The 6,489-nt window shown below is 40.7% G+C and overlaps 1 long non-coding RNA gene across 1 annotated transcript; it reads right to left on the reverse strand.

Annotated features, from left to right (window-relative positions):
- Nucleotides 1-3,914: 3,914 nt before the first annotated feature.
- LOC128506416 (uncharacterized) lies at nucleotides 3,915-5,297 on the reverse strand. The gene is made up of 3 exons (XR_008355709.1): nucleotides 5,180-5,297; nucleotides 4,332-4,378; nucleotides 3,915-4,148 (listed from the first exon to the last, which is right to left on the reverse strand). It is a non-coding gene; the product is annotated as an uncharacterized LOC128506416 (long non-coding RNA).
- Nucleotides 5,298-6,489: the final 1,192 nt, after the last annotated feature.

Here is a 6,489-nt window from a genome sequence, read left to right on the forward strand (position 1 = left end):
AAAGGAGGAGCTAAAATCGAGAGTGGTTATGAATGCTCCTCTGTTAACCGTTTCATCACACTTTAGTCCATGAATATGTGGAGATGTAACTTTTTCCCCTATCTACAAACAGAAGAAATAATTATTTGGCCTTGTTAATGATTACATTTTAAACTTTTATTTATTTATTTATTTATGTTTATTTTTATACTTATACTTTTCTATTATTTACTACTTTTGTCCGCGCAGAGTATATGCTTAAACAATTGCTTGTTTCACATTCACATAATATTAACTTTATTAAAAGCATCTAAAATATAATTAATTCAGGTAAGAATGTAAATAGTAATTAATAAATGTATTGGTATTATGACTATATTTATTGTCTGTCACTGTTTAACTGTAGTAAAGCACTTTGAGCTCCATATTCTGTCTGAATAGAGTTATTCTAATGATTGTAGGTAAATAGACAGAGACAGATTGAGTCAGTACTTTATCAGTACTGTGTTTAATGTGACATATCACTCCAGAGTTCTCCAAAGTTTACTGTACTTCACTTTACTTAAGAAGTAGAGTAAACACAGAGGTGAAGTGAGGAAGGGTTTTAGCTGTGATGTGTGGAAGACTGGGTGAATCCTAAGTGCCGCAGGCAGCTGGAGCCGGTAGGTGACAGGGTTAATCCGTAAAGTGATGCGGTATGGTCCAATAAACCTTGGTGATAGTTTTCTTGATTCGGTATGCAGATGGAGGTTTTTGGTTGATAACCATACCTTGTTACCTACGTGGTACAAACATCCCGGAAGGTGTCAACGGCGATGTTGGGTGACACCTGCGGACCAACTGTTGGGCCGATGGTACATCATGGAAACCATGGCACACCTCAAATGGGCTTAGGTTGGTGGCTGAGGAGACGTGCAGGTTATGGGACAGTTCGGCCCATTCGAGGTAGCAGGCCCAGGAGCGCTGGCGATCGGAAACAAAACACCTCAGGTAGCGCTCCAGTTGTTGGTTGGTCCGTTCCGTCTGACCATTAGTCTGGGGGTGGTAACCAGATGACAGACTACAGGTGGAATTGATCAGACGGCAGAAGGCCTTCCAGAACCGGGCGGTGAACTAAGGCCCCCTGTCCGAGATGATGTCCTTTGGGAACCCATGCAGTCGCACTACGTGTTCCAAAATCAACTAAGCTGTGTCTTTTGCTGATGGGAGTCCGGTTAGGGCCACCAGGTGAACGGCCTTGGAGAACCGATCAACAATGGTAAATATGGTGTTCTTATCCTCTGAAACCGGCAGGCCTGTGATGAAATCCAGGGCGATGTGCGTCCAGGGCCGTCGCGGAACTGGGAGTGGTTGGAGTTTCCCCGGGGGAATGAATGGCCCCACTGGAGAACCCCTGCTCGTAGGTGTTGCGGAAGGTAGAGTCGTCCAGGCGGCACACCTGCCGGTTTGGTCTCCGCCGCCTGTGCCTGGCAGACCCTGGTCTCCAAGTCCCAGTGGAGGGGTGCGATGATGCGGGATGGAGGGATGACAGGCACGGGGTCCGCCCGGGGGAGATCGTCCTCATATTGGCGTGATAGGGCGTCGGCTTTGGTGTTCTTCGACTCCGGGCGATAAGAAAGATGGAAATTATATTGTTCAAAAAATAATGCGCACCGTGCCTGTCGTGGGTTGAGCTGTTTAAGTTTTTGATGGTGATAAAGTTCTGATGATCGGTCCAGATGATGAATGGCTCACTGGTGCCCTGGAGCCAGTGACGCCATTCCTCCAAAGCGCACTTTATGCCCAACAGCTCTTGGTCCCCTACCCCGTTTCGCTGCTGAGTGGGGTCAAATTTTTTGGAAAAGAAACTGCAAGGGTGCAGTTTCTGGTCTGGACCCCGCTGGGAGAGAACGGCGCTGGCGCCCACATCCGACGCGTCCACCTCCACAACGAAGGGTTTGCTGGCATCAGGATGAAAAACAATAGGAGCGGTGGTGAAGTGGTGACAGAGTTCCTTAAATGCTAAGATGGCAGCTGGGGTGAGCCGAAATGGGTGAGATGAGGGCCTGGTCAATGTGGTTAATGGTGCTGCAACTGTACTGCAGCCCCGGATAAAGCGATGATAGAAATTCGCAAACCCGAGAAACTGCTGAAGCTGTTTCAGTGTCCTGGGTAGGGGCCAGTGAAGTACAGCTTCTAGCTTTTGCGGGTCCATGGCCACACCCTGGGGCGAGATGACTAAACCCAGGAACGTGGTGGAGTGCTGGTAAAAAGCACATTTTTCCAGCTTGCAGTACAGTTGGTGAGCGAGCAATCTCTTTAAAACAGCACGTACATGTTGGATGTGTTCTTCTAGGTTGTGAGAGTAAATAAGGATGTTATCAAGGTAGACGAACACCCATCGGCTCAGCATGTCTCGGAGGACGTCATTTATGAACTGTTGGAAGGCCGAGGGTGCATTACAGAGTCCAAATGGTATGACCAGGCTCTCATAATGTCCACTGGGTGTGATGAAAGCAGTCTTCCACTCATCTGATGCGCACCAAGTTGTAGGCGCTCTGGAAGTCCAACTTGGTGAACACGGTGGCACCAGAGAGGGCGTCCAGGGCTGAGTTGGTGAGTGGTAGTGGGTGTCTGTTCTTAATTGTGATGTTGTTTAGCCCCCGATAGTCGACACATGAAGTTCGCCCCCTTTCTTCTTGACGAAGAAGAACCCCGCGGCTGCAGGCGAGGTGGAGAGCTGGATGGTTCCATCACGAAGGACGTTGGTGACGTATTCCTCCATCACCTGCGTCTCAGAGGTGGATAGTGAGTAGAGATGGACGCAGGGAGGAACGGAACCCGGCTAAAGTTCTATCGCCAGATCGTATGGGCGATGAGTTGGGAGGTGGATATCTCGTCTCTTGCAAAAAACTTCAGCCAGTTCTGGCCTTGTCAACATATTTGTTACACATGTTTTACATAAATACATAATTCAGCTAAGTATGGCTAATGAGTCATGAGTAATAAAGAGTGTTTTTTTTTTTCTTTAACATAGTGTGTTACTGTGTATAGAGACGTATATTAACACTATGTAAAGTCACACCTGTGGACAAAGAGACGCACATTCAAACTTGTGGCTATCTTTTGTCTTGTAAATATTGTATTCTTCATGTACATTGATGGGGGTGAAAGGAAGGTTTCAGCCAATAGTTCCCTCATCTTTCCATGTGGTGAAATGGTTAAAGCATCTACACTGAAGGCAGGTGATCCCCGGGTCGTGTCTTGAGAATGGCAGTTTATTTTTATTCATATATCACACTTATGTCATGTAGTACACCGCATGTTACAGAAACTATTCAATTATATTATATCACATAACACACACAGTTTATTGTGAGTTCACTCTAAAAAATAAAACTGTGCTGTACTCAATTTTTTTGGTGAAACATTTTTACACTTAAAAATATTGAGTAAATATAAAAAAATATAAAAATCATGTAAAATATACTTCATGAATTGAGTACAAGTCAGTAAAAAAATTAAGTAGACCTGAATAACTATATTTAGTACAATGATGTACAAAATCGAGTAAATGTAATGAAAATTAGAAGTTAATGAAAAGTGAAAATAAGTAAAATAATTTAGTAGATATAATTGAAATGGAAGGTAGAAGATACTGAAAATTATACTATTATTTAATAAACAAATGTGCTACATTTACTAAATATTTTAACTGAATGAAAGAAACAATACACACATTTTCATTTTCATTTTAATTAAACATTTATTTGCCAAATTTGACAAGACATGAAGTCTAAACTCAACCTGGTTTACTTTGCAAATTACATGTAACAAGATTATAAACAGAGAGCTGGATTTATCTTATTAGTAAACAGTTTCACAAACAATACTTCTGCCACAAGTATTATACAGTTAACACATGGAAAGTAGACTAGAATCTAATGAGTCACATTTTACATCTGAAAGATTGCACACCTTCACACTTCAGTTTCCTGCAAACTGTGGGATCCATACAAATGTGTGTGCAGACCTTCTCAGGTCTTAAAGAAGCAATGACAGTCTAAATGAAGACAGGACACTAAATATCCATGACCAACAGTACCATGCTTCACTCGATAATAATCGAAATTTCTTTTGATGATACGACAAATGTGCAGAGTTTACACCGCCATCCCATAAACTGGCACCTGAAAAAGGTACAATAGTATACAAGTAAGTACAAGTGTGACTGTTACTATAAAGTCTACCAGACTGGTAAAATAGTACTTCCGTTCAAATACATACTTTTTGGACTAATAGTCTATTTCTATCTTTGATTCAATGGTTACACATTTAATACTTCTGTAACATTTAAAAAAGTTGACATTTACCTCCTGTTTTATCTCCATTCAACTTCTCTTCATTAGTGGTGTTGGTGCTGTGAAAGAGATATAGAAAATATATAACATGTTTCACACAAACACACAAAATCAATCAGTTTTAGGTTCTTTTACTTACATATCAGAACATACATAATGTTTCACTTCAATATTTTTATTTCATATTTCTTTCTCCCAATTCTAATTCTGAGAGAAATGTTGTATTTTCACTAAATCTTTATATTTCATAGCTTTAGTTACTAGTACAGTACTTAGCACATTTATTTTATAACATCTGCTGCTGCTTGCTCAGTGTTTAATCATGTTAAAAATACTTATATACAGTAACGGATAAAACACTGCCAGAACCCGGACACTGCACCTCATTTCTGCTGTTTAAACCGGATTTGTTCTGAGTTTCTTTCTTAAAGTGTCGGAGTGACCGAGCAGACTCGCGGTTCAGTGTGTGAGGTGGACCGGTACAAATGCGTTAATTACTGTATTTGAACATGTTAGTTTTATATCCTCTCCACAGTGGCGGTTGGCTGCACAACCGCCGCCGGTTACACCGAGAAACCCGGAAAAAACCTGGACATGCACGCGCTGCTGCTCGGTGTTAAATCTCTCCTTTTACACCAGAGTTTAATTGTCTGTGTTAAACGCGCTTTAGCTGAGCAGTTTGGTGGTTGGAACAAACAAGCTAAATCACACTGAACCCCAGGACTGGCCTGTTGCTAGCTATCGTTAGCTCTGGAGCTCGGCTGTGACAGGATTCAGAACAGTAACTCACACACTATAAAGTTGTGTGTGCAGGCAGACAGAGTCATTATTACAGTAACTTGTGTTAGCTCTTTACTCACCAGGATTTGTAAGGAATGTTCCAGAATGTCCCAGATGCTTCATGTCCATTCTCACATCCTCACAGCCTTCTTGTCTCTGATGTTACACCAGACTTCCCATGAGCACTTGCACAGGGCAATTTACTCAATTATTTAAGTTTTTGTTGTTAAAAATTAAGAATATTGAGTTGGAATAATTTATAATTGTAGTTCTTGAAACTAATCAGTACAATTACTCCATTAACAGATATTTTGATTGAAATGTATCAAAAAATAATAAGTGCATGTTAAAAATATAATTCAGTTAGTCAAATACTGATTTTTACTAGTGAAGTAAACTTAAATTATAGTGTACATTTAAGACAAAATTAATAGTTGTTTTTTTAGGCATTTATTTTGATTTGTCTAACTCTAACAATTATGTATGTGACTTTTAGAGATTTTATTAAGGTAACATAACTTTTTTATAACTGTGAAATTTACAAGGCCACAGAATCATTTTTTAGAGTGTTATTCGTGTCATAGAGGAGCTCTCTCTCTCTCACACACACAAACCACCATCTTCCCAATAAAAACAGAATTCACACCCGTGACCATCTTTTGTCTTCTAAATGTTGTTTTCTTCACAGATTCACAGTTTGTTCAGAGAAACTGGCAGCGCTGTGATCTAAAGACATAGAGGATGCAAAATTCTAGAGGGAAAACGGGTCAGCCGTGATGATGCCTTAAACTTACCCCGAAAAATTATCAATAACTTTGTGTGGCCTCATATTGAGTGACACGTTCAGTGACATCATGTTCAGTGACATCACAGTATGATGCTTATTTTCCAGCATCTACGGCCTGTTATACACACATGCGCCCAGACAAACATTTTTAAACGTTAACACTTTCTCTCTCACACACACACTCATCACACACATCACAAACATCAAGACTCACACATTCACATCTCTCTCACACACACAAGCTAACAAGTCACGTCTCACACACATCACAAACATACTAACACACGTCACAAATATAAACACACCTCTGTCTCTCTCTCACACACACTAACGCACTCAAATATTTAGGGCCTAAACTGGCATCAGTCCTATATAGTGTGTGAAGTGTGCAAGTTGTGCGGTGGACCCAGGTGGCGATGGGTGCTTGAAACTATATTATAATTTATAACCTATTAGTCCCCATATGTTTTTTTTTTTTTAGCATTTTTTTTTCTTACACCATGTTTTTCACGTGCACCCATTGGGTGTTCACAGTTTAATTTTGAAATCTCTATCTAGTCATTTCTTTCACTGCAGTTATTAATCATGTAACATTCTTACATG

The sequence above is a fragment of the Clarias gariepinus genome, chromosome 2 (assembly GCF_024256425.1).
Source record: "Clarias gariepinus isolate MV-2021 ecotype Netherlands chromosome 2, CGAR_prim_01v2, whole genome shotgun sequence".
Lineage (NCBI taxonomy): Eukaryota > Metazoa > Chordata > Actinopteri > Siluriformes > Clariidae > Clarias > Clarias gariepinus.